Below are 11,054 nucleotides of genomic sequence, written 5' to 3'. Positions count from 1 at the left end.
TAGGCCTATACTTCAAATACTGTATATGTATATGTGTGTGTGTGTGTGTGTGTGTGTGTGTGTGTGTGTGTGTGTGTGTGTGTGTGTGTGTGTGTGTGTGTGTGTGTGTCAATATGTTCTGCTGTTCATGTACAGTAGTACATATACACAAAATGACTAACAACTACTACATGAAATACACACATAAATGACTAGTACTTCAAATATAGGGTACACAATTATTTTGTTCTGGTCTCTGTTGAGCCTTTATAACTCTCCAACTCTTCTTTTCTTTTTTCAGGAACTGAGAGAGGTGAGTCAATCTGTTCTGCTTCTGTTCAGTTTAACACATGACAACTAGTAGGCCTATACTTCAAATACTGTATACACATAAACACGTAAACATTGTTGTGGGTCTCTGTTGAGCCTTTATAACACCAACTTTATAAAGGCTCAACTTTTCAACATCTCTTCATATAATTGGTCCTCAATAATGTTCATGATAAAACACCACCATTTTTTTCCTACTCAGTCAGTGTGTCATAGGAGGGCTTTGGGCAGTTCGGACACCCGTCCACCATTGACATCATCATTAGGCAGAATTATTTTTAAACAAGATTTGTTTTAAAATATATTTAGATTTGTATTATCGTGAGAACGATGGCTTCAACTTTTGCATTGCAACTTTTCTGGAAAAGAAAGCCTGCCGTTTCTATTAGCTTGGATTCTCCATCAATGATGTCCCTGGTGGACGCGTTTCTGAACTGCCCACAGCCTTCCTATGAGACTTCTTATGAGACTGAGGTTAGGGTTAAGGTTAGTTTTAGATTAAGATTTAGTGAGATTATAGGGGTTTAGGCATAATTTTGACTGAGATTGTGTGTGTGTGTGTCTGTGTGTGTGTGTGCGTGCGTGCGTGCGTGCGTGCGTGCGTGCGTGCGTGCGTGCGTGCGTGCGTGCGTGCGAAGTGAAGTATATACAGTATATGTGCGAATGAAGTATGTATATGTCTGGTCTCTGTTGATCCTTTATAACTCTCCAACTCTTATTTTCTTTTTTCAGGAAATGAGAGAGGTGACTCGGGTGAGTCAATCTGTTCTGCTTCTGTTCAGTTTAACAAAATGACAACTAGTAGGCCTATACTTCAAATACTGTATATACACATAAACACATACATGCATACTTCAAGTGTGTGTGTGTGTGTGTGTGTGTGTGTGTGTGTGTGTGTGTGTGTGTGTGTGTGTGTGTGTGTGTGTGTGTGTGTGTGTGTGTGTGTGCGTGCGTGCGTGCATGCGTGCGTGCGTGTGGTTGAGTATAGTGTGTACGGTATGTTGAGTATGCATGTACTGTAACAGAAGGGCACAATGCTTGAACAGGAAGCTCTATTTCAAATTAAAAGCTAGACTCTATTTCAAGTTAAAAGCATATGGAAATGCCACAGGTCTACTTCTGAACTGAGGTGTTTGTGTTTGTTTTGGGTTATTTTCATTGATTGCTATTTGTACCTGTGCAATAGCTTGATGAGTTGGCATGCTTGGCTCTCAAACCAACCCAATGTGTTCAAATCATAGGTTTAAATCCCATGGGGGATTTTTTTCCCTTATTATTATTTTTTTGGTATGGGCTTTTAGGAGGGGCTTTTGAGGGTTTGTGTAAACACAAACATTGTCCTAACACAAATTAAATGCCATTGACAACGAATGGCCAGTTTTGAGTTTTTGTGTAAACACAAACATTGCATAACCGTAACCACAAACATTGCGTAACCGTAAACACAAACATTGCGTAACCGTAAACACAAACATTGCGTAACCGTAAACACAAACATTGAAGACGAAGGTGAGGACGCAGATTGTGATTGGCCAGATTGAAATGATGTATGATGATGTACGATGATAAGAGCGCCCCTCACTTCACACGGGTGTGATTTGTAGATAATAAACTATAATTATAACGATATAATTAAATAATACTACAGAGAAGGATATACCCTATTGGCCTGAATTTAATACTATGTTTGTTTGTTTTTTCCAATGGAAATATCCCACAAAAAATGGGGTCGTACTGTAATCGGGTACTAGACTGTTTATGTTTTTGAGTGGTGTAAACCACTCCTACAACTGGCTTTTGTGTGCAGAAAAAAATGAGCATGGTTGCTATGTTCAAAATAATTTCTGACGTAATTAAATCACACCCGGGTGAACTGGATGACCGTAGCAACCATGGTCATTTTCTCTGCACAAAAAAAGCCAGTTGTGAAATCACATCCAGGTGTGATTTCATTACGTCAGATCAGAGCTGATCAGGCTATATAATACCTTACCTTATATAATACCTCACATCGGACAAAAACTCCAGCTGAATCAACTTCATGGTCACAAATCATCACATCAGAAGACGAGTCTACCTAGCCAAAGATCTTTAACGTCAGACATTACGTCAGACCACAGCTGATCATGCTATATAAAACCTTACACCACTCAGTTCACACGGGTGTGATTTTTTTCCCACAAATGAGTCTTGAAAAATGTGTGTCGTCTTATAATCAGAGTCATCTTATATTCGGCCCAATACGGGTAATTGAGACTTGCTAGTCTGTTCAATGGCTTGATGAGTAGCCATGCTTTGTGATTAAAGTCTCACTAAGAACAGTAGGGTTTTCTTTTCTTTTTTTTTTGTTTAGACCTGGCCGGCTTTTTTCGGTTAAGGTTATAGGCATAAGTTTACTGAGGTTAGGGTTAAAGGAGAATTCCATGCTAGAAGGCTTTCTTACCTTTCTTTGTAGTCGTTATATCCCCACCAAAGAGGTCCAGGTGTTATTTTGTGCAAAAACTCCTTATTGGCTATTTCCCCTACCATAAGCCCTCAATGAATTGCATTGAATTGAATGGGAATTGAATGGGGCTATGGGGTGTTGTGCTAATTCGCTTATTTCCATCAAAATAAGTAGTAAAGTGTGCCGCTTGGGATATTATTTACATTATGAAGAGAGGATATATGCAAAAAGATTATAATTTTGAGTGATGGAAATAAGCGAATTAGCACAACACCCCATAGCCCCATTCAATTCAATGCAATTCATTTAGGGCTTATGGTAGGGGAAATAGCCAATAAGGAGCTTTTGCACAAAATAACACCTGGACCAGCTCTTTGGTGGGGATGTAACAACTACAAAGAAAGGTAAGAAAGCCTTTTAGTATGGAATTCTCCTTTAAGGTAAGTTTTAGATACATTTAGTGAGATTATAGGGGTTTAGACATAATTTTGACTGAGATTGTGTGTGTGTGTGTGTGTGTGTGTTTGTGTGTGTGTGTGTGTGTGTGTGTGTGTGTGTGTGCGTGCGTGCGTGCGTGCGTGCGTGCGTGCGTGCGTGCGTGCGTGCGTGCGTGCGTGCGTGCGTGCGTGCGAAGTGAATTATATACAGTATATGTGCGAATTAAGTATGTATGTATGTCTGGTCTCTGTTGATCCTTTATAACTCTCCAACTCTTCTTTTCTTTTGTCAGGAACTGAGAAAGGTGAGTCAATCTGTTCTGCTTCTGTTCAGAGTGTGTGTGTGTGTGAGTGTGTGAGTGTGTGAGTGTGTGCCTGCGTGCGTGCGTGCGTGCGTGCGTGCGTGCGTGCGTGCGTGCGTGCGTGCGTGCGTGCGTGCGTGCGACGAAGGTGAGGACGCAGATTGTGATTGGCCAGATTGAAATGATGTATGATGATGAAACGATGATAAGAGCGCCCCTCACTTCACACGGGTGTGATTTGTAGATAATAAACTATAATTATAATGATATAATTAAATAATACTACAGAGAATGATATACCCTATTTGGCCTGAATTTAATAATATGTTTGTTTGTTTTTTCCCAAAAAACATTAGGTCGTACTGTAATCGGGTACTAGACTGTTTGACAGTCAATGTTTTTTTCCACAAATGAGTCTTGAAAAATGTGGGTCGTCTTATAATCAGAGTCATCTTATATTCGGCCCAATACGGGTAATTGAGCGTGAGAGGACTTGCTAGCCTGTACAATGGCTTGATGAGTAGCCATGCTTTGTGATTAAAGTCTCACTAAGAACAGTAGGGTTTTCTTTTCTTTTCTTTTTTTAGTTATGGTATGCTGGCTTTTTTCGGTTAAAGGACCACTTCACCACTTTTCAACATCTCTTCATATAATTGGTCCTCACTAATGTTCATGATAAAACACCACCATTTTTTCCTATACTCATGATAAAACACCACAACTGTTTCTCATAGGAGGGCTTTTGGCAGTTCGGACACCCGTCCACCAGTGACGTGTGTGTGTGTGTGTGTGTGTGTGTGTGTGTGTGTGTGTGTGTGTGTGTGTGTGTGTGCGTGCGTGCGTGCGTGCGTGCGTGCGTGCGTGCGTGCGTGCGTGCGTGCGTGCGTGCGTGCGTGCAAAGTGAAGTATATACATTATATGTGCGAATGAAGTATGTATGTATGTATGATTGTATGTATGTATGTATATATCTATTATACATTTGAAAAGGTGTGCCCAAAGCCCAAACCACGAAAAGAAAGTCACCAGCTACTACGTCACTGACACGCTGCAACACGCTGCAACACACACTGCAACAACACACTAACACGTCACACACTTACCCTCCGCGTCGTTCGTTCCCTATCTCCTCATGTCGCGCCGCACGGCCGCACTCAACACCACCCGCGTAAAAATTGTCATCGGACTGCCACTAAAGCCGGCTCCCGTCCACACTCGCAAACAATATCAATATCAATAATAAACACAAACACGCCACAAGCACCGACACCCCCGCCTAATTTGTTGCCACGTCTATGAAAACAAGCACAGAAAAAATGCCATTCAACACGCTACTTACACACACTACCACTCGCTTACAATACGCGGACCTGGCAACACTACATTCCCTCTCCCATTTGCTCACAGCCCACCACGTGACCCACACAGGGAGGGAGACGATTGCGTGATGCTTCTATGTACAGGATTCTATAGGTCACCACTTTTGGTGTGACACACACACGGCTTCTGTTTACTATGCGTTGTCAACACGTGCTGAGTTGACAAACATTGACCGATTTCGGAGAAGACTGATAGTTTATCCTTTAGTAATTAGGCTGTGGAAGTATTCACACTAGGCAACTTTTGCATTTATTGGGATTGCCAATTTGGGGAGAAAAGGAGGAGGAGGAGGTGATCAAGCTCCACAACACCACATTGGTACGTAGGCTCAAGGCTGCATTTATTTTCCTTCTTTTTCCTCTCGAGGGTGCATGGGATGATGTGAACCCCTCCAGCAGGCTAGGGAGCACCGCTCCGGTTCGCGGAAAATGATCGCGGGGTGCGGGTTGCCAGGTTTTTTTATAAGTAAAGTATTTACATTCAATTAAAAAAATATATATATATAATACATTTTAATTTACGTCATATTTAGCGGCATTTCGACCTAATTTCTCTGTTCTTTGTCCATGGCAAATATTGAGACGTGTGGGGACTAAAGCTGTATATAGGAGGGCCCTCAAACACATTATTTGATAACTTTTCATCGTGCTCCTAAAAAGAAATTTGTGCTACTAGCCGCGATTACATACACAGTTAAAATAATACGAAATTTGCGCCAACGACTGCGTCGACACCTGGCGTGGAACAAACGGGACGAACCGAGGCGCATATATGGATAACAACAACAACACTACACGCGCGCTGCAACACAAAACAGCTGCATACAACGCGTGTCACTGTGCACTTCTGTATCTGTGGACTTCTGTATCGCAACGCGGGGCAACGCAACTCTGGGATGAGCGGGCCGAAGGCCCGCGAAATTCTAGTGTATATACATACATAGTGATGTACCTAAATGTCTGGTCTCTGTTGAGCCTTTATAACTCTCCAACTCTTCTTTTCCTTTGTCAGGATCTGGATCGAGTGTATAAGGTGAGTCAATCTGTTCTGCTTCTGTTCAGTTTAACAAATGACAACTAGTAGGCCTATATTTCAAATACTGTATATACACATAAACACGTAAACATTGTTGTGGGTCTCTGTTGAGCCTTTATAACACCAACTCTTCATTATTTTGTCAGGATACCACAATAATTTGGCAGGTGAGTCAATATGTTCTGCTGTCCAGTTTAACGAATGGCTAACTACTAGTAGGGTACTTCAAATATACACAATAACACATGAACTCCAGCACAACACCATGCAGCACAAATGTGCAGTAGTAGCCTACATATACACAGAATGACTAACTACTACATGAAATACACACATAAAGGACTAGTACTTCAAATATAGGGTAGACAATTATTTTTTGAGCCTTTATAACTCTCCAACTCTTCTTTTCTTTTGTTAGCATCTGGATGCGGTGAGTCAATCTGTTCTGCTTATGTTCAGTTTAACACATGACAACTAGTAGGCCTAGACTTCAAATACTGTAAACACATAAACACGTAAACATTGTTGTGGGTCTCTTTTGAGCCTTTATAACACCAACTCTTCATTATTTTGTCAGGTTACCACAGAAGTTGAGCAGGTGAGTCAATATGTTCTGCTGTCCAGTTTAACGAAAATTAAACACATGAACTCCAGCACAATACCAGCACAAATGTAAGGCAACATTTGTGCTGGCCTTTGTTGATCCTTCTAAAACGGTTAATCCCAATACTTGATTCTGATTGGCTGCTTACCGTCACGTGACCGGTGTAAATTTCACCGATAACCCACACCTTCAATCACTTTATATCATTCGCAGCTGATTCCGCATCTCTGTAGCTGTACTGGGGAAGGGGAGCGCTTGATTGCCTTACAAACCCATGCCGTGCGGGCGCCTAACCACCGCCCGGCTCATATGACTGTGAATGTGTGGCTCCAGGCAGCCCCGTAAAGACATCAAGCGCTATTCTCCCGTCACATAGCCTACTTGCCGAGCACAACAAGGAAGTGATGTGGCCCCAGCTAACCTGGTATTTTACAATGGCTGGGGGGTAGAAGACCCTCCGCTCCACGTCGGGTCTGCCTACGCCCCCAGCCATTGTAAAATACCCGGTAACCTGAGACCTCTCGTGGCTTATTGCTTAAATCTACTGCATCTGCAACAGGCTGTGAGTTTGTAGATCAGCTATTTTTAGTGCATTACACTATTGCACAACAAAGCATCATTAGTGCTCCTCCTGAGCTGCAGTCAGTGGTGTAATGTAACTAAATACATTTACTCTAGTACTGTAGGCTACTTAAATACTTTGAGGAACTTTTACTTTACAGTATTATTTACAATTTCCAGTATACTTTTACTTCTACTCCACTACATCTCAGAGGTACTTTTACTCCACTGCAATTATTTGAAACCTTTAGTTACTAGATACTTTGTAGATTGTGATTATTATACAAAACAAACTAACCACTTCAGCTATGTATACATTTTGGCCATTTGATTATTTTTTTTCATTGCATACATTTGAAAACTTGTGAAATGGGACATTCTGCATAATGACTACTTTCTACTTTTGGTACTTTAACCCTAGAACACTAAACATGTTTTTTGTTACACCATCACTAAACACTGGTATATTTTACCCAAGAAAAAAATATTCCATAACAAATATTTCTCATCAAAATATATTGCAATATTAATAATAATTAATATTTCATCATGACTTATCAACAAAAAAACGAAAAAGTATTAAAATAGTATTTTAAAAATATTCCTAAAAAAAAGATAAATGAAGTTGGGAACTTCTCCTTTGGTCCACCCATTTCTAGGACATGTGAGAATGGTCCAGTGAAGACAAACATACAATAAAAGTCCATTGTGGGTGTGTGGGATTTTTCTCTATCACACTATCACTAAAGACGGGTGAAATTCACCCGAACACCTGCCTGTAGTTTTTCTAGGGATGTGGACAGGGAAACAAAGCTACCTTCTATGATGTTGTAACAATCGCCCTTTGTCCATTAGGGAAAATGATTAACTAAGGAAAAAAATAAGTGGGATCGTAGGGTTATAGTTTGTATATTTATATAGAGATGCCACAAAAGGTAACTGACAAAATAAAACGGTTCACAATGAAATCTGTTACTTTTCTCATAGGAAAGAATACTATTCTACAAATAGTCAGTGTGAAGTTGCCCGAACGGCCAAGGCTCCAAAAACAGTCAGTGATGCTTTGTATGGCTTTTATTTCTCCCACTCCAGCTCCAGTGCAGATATTCACAATAACAAAAATATCAAACAGCAAAAATCATACTGGCCAAAAATCCAAAACAAAGAACTCAAAAATACTTAATGGCAAACTTAGGACAAAGGAAAAATAACAAAAACTGAACTAGGCTACGCCCATGAAATGGGCCCTAGCAGCTCTCTCAATGGGCTGTCAGCATGTTGCCTGCCCGAGCATAACCCACTAGCTCTGCCTGCAGTCTCCCTTTTATATGAGAGAATCCTACCACTCACAGAGAAGCAATTAAATCTAAACAGCTTATCTACAAGCTCACCGATATCCGCTGAACATGACTACATGTTAGATGTAGATGTTCTATTTTAGTCTAAACATCCTTTGGGTTTGCAATCATCTCCACCGATAATAGTAATACTTTGCTCATCAACACTGTGGAACACCCCTACTCCTCAACAGTACTTGGCCCCTTCCCCCCTGTCTTAAGCTGACTGGCTGAGCCCTGCTCTGGTTCAGCAGTTCAGAGTCTGACAGAAGAGTGCCAGCACTGGAGAGGCCATACCAGTGCCAATGAGCTAACCACAGGTTTCAATAAACAATAAACATTGTACATCATTATGACTTGTGAATAAATAGTGAAATGCATTCATCAACAGTATTGACATTACATCATCTCCCACAGTCTGTGTGGTGTGTGCGTGCGTGCAATGTCCTTAATCAGAGTGTGTGTGTATATAGGGCACGGGCTGCCCCGTGACAGTCAGCATCACATGTCACATTTCACTTCATAAAAACAATAACATGTATAGGAACAATAAAGCAGAATAACCTCATAATGTCACTGAGCATCATGAAGCTACTGAAAGACCCACCCACCTCAGACATCAGCAACATTATGATGTCACTGAGCATCATGAAGCTACTGAAAGACCCATCCACCTCAGACATCAGCAACATTATGATGTCACTGAGCATCAAGAAGCTACTGAAAGACCCATCCACCTCAGACATCAGCAACATTATGATGTATCACTGAGCATCATGAAGCTACTGAAAGACCCATCCACCTCAGACATCAGCAACATTATGAAAATTACAAAAATATAAGTGTCCGGGTGAAAATCACCCGTGTTTAGTGTTCTAGGGTTAAGTACTTTTGATACCAATACATTTGTACTTTTACTCAAGTACATTTAGATTTTCTGACATTGCAGTATTGATACTTTTACTTGATTGGCTGAGCACGGAATGCGATGTATGATGATGTATGATGCTAATTAAGCTTCCACCTTTTCCAGCTTTTCCATCCACCACCAGCTGTCTAAAAACTCGGAAGAGACGCCGCCGGAAGACTACAGCGAAGACTACCTTTGGATGGAGTATGGACCTTAGAGTATATATGACACCCCGACAGACGACGTCACACTGATAAGAAACAGCATGCGCGCGCATACCGGCAGCAGAAGAACCCTTCCTCTCGTAAGATGCAATGGAAAAAAAATGCCCCATCAAACTTTCAGTTGCTGTTGGGAATTGATTACATGAAACAGTCACCCGTGTGCCCAGACCCCATGTTTGTAAACAAAAATTTGGTCTATAGATCTAAATGTTATGATTAAAATGTTCTATATGTCAGCTTAATAAATTGAAATAAGCTTCAGGTTATGAGAAGATGTCTGATTTATTTTTTTCTTTCTTTTTATTTTTACAATGTGGTACAATGTGTCAATAATACATATTTATGTTGTTTTTTCTTTCATATTTCTGCTGTTGAGAAGAAACCACCCAACTCCAAAATGTTCCTTTTTTAGAAAATGAAAAATTAAGAAAACCTTAAAATTTGAAAACAAAGCAATACAACAAAGCAATACAACAAAGCAATACTACCTCATCAAACTTGGTGTTGTGATGTTATATAATAAAACAAAAAAACGACCAAACATTTGTTTGATTGCGTTTGATACATGTGAATATGGCCTAATAAGGCCTCATTCAAATGTATCAAACACCAATCAAGCAAATGTTTGGTCGTTTTTTGTTTTTTTAGGCCACCACAATGCTTTTCCAATGGGAGTCACATGGTTTGACCAAACATTTGTGTTCGATTGCTGATTGCTGGCAGTGTTCTGCCCCTGCCCTTTCATCAAACAAAAATGTTTGGTCAAACCATTTGACTCCCATTGGAAAAGCATTGTGGTGGCCTACAAAAAACGACCAAACATTTGCTTGATTGGTGTTTGATCATTTTCAAAATCCACCTGTTGGTGGCGCTGTAACTGGCCAATGTGAAAAGGGTGGGATATATTCCTCAGCCTAGTAGCCTATGAAAGTCTGTGAAAGATTCCACGTAAGCTGCCTTCATGATTTGAGTCATTTTCAAAAATCCACCTGTTGGTGGCGCTGTAAGTCTGTGAAAGATTTCACAGACTCCAGGTCCCCAACTAAATCTTTAACTCTAACAAGTACTGTACTTTTAGGCAGACCTAGAATAGTACAACAATAGTACAACAACAACAACAACAACAACAACTAATTTCAGTAATGGAGGAATGGAACACCTTTCCAGAATGGAATTTCCAGAACAATGGAAGGGGGTGAGCCATTCATTATCCATACATAATTTTAATTTGACCAACAACAACAACAAACTGGTTCTAAATGTTCTCCTTTGACAAACAACATTGATTCTAAATGTTCTAATATGAGAAATAAGGTAAAATAAACATGAAATAAACATGGGGCGAGATATCCATGCGTTGGGGCGAGATATCCACGCTTTGGGGGCGAGCTATCCACGGCTTGGGGCGAGCCGTCTTCACTTTTCGAAATTCCGGGGCGAGCCGTCTTCACTTTTCGAAATTCCGGGGCGAGCCGTCTTCACTTTTCGTGGACGCGAGTTGGCAAAGGG

At 40.7% G+C, this 11,054-nt stretch overlaps 1 long non-coding RNA gene across 2 annotated transcripts; it reads left to right on the top strand.

Moving 5' to 3' along the window:
• The first annotated feature begins 977 nt into the window (after positions 1-977).
• On the top strand, positions 978-9,923 carry LOC306926705. 2 transcript variants are annotated; one of them, XR_013790417.1, is made up of 7 exons: positions 978-1,062; positions 3,486-3,497; positions 5,886-5,906; positions 6,056-6,076; positions 6,328-6,339; positions 6,487-6,507; positions 9,445-9,923. It is a non-coding gene; the product is annotated as an uncharacterized lncRNA (long non-coding RNA). The 2 variants fall into 2 exon arrangements; XR_013790418.1 differs by lacking the exons at positions 978-1,062; positions 3,486-3,497 and having other exon boundaries at positions 4,502-5,906.
• Positions 9,924-11,054: the final 1,131 nt, after the last annotated feature.

The sequence above is a fragment of the Electrona antarctica genome, assembly GCF_951216825.1.
Source record: "Electrona antarctica genome assembly, chromosome: 7".
NCBI classification, from domain to species: Eukaryota; Metazoa; Chordata; class Actinopteri; order Myctophiformes; family Myctophidae; genus Electrona; species Electrona antarctica.
Note: the sequence above shows the minus strand (reverse complement) of the source record. Positions and strands in the feature narration are given on the sequence as shown.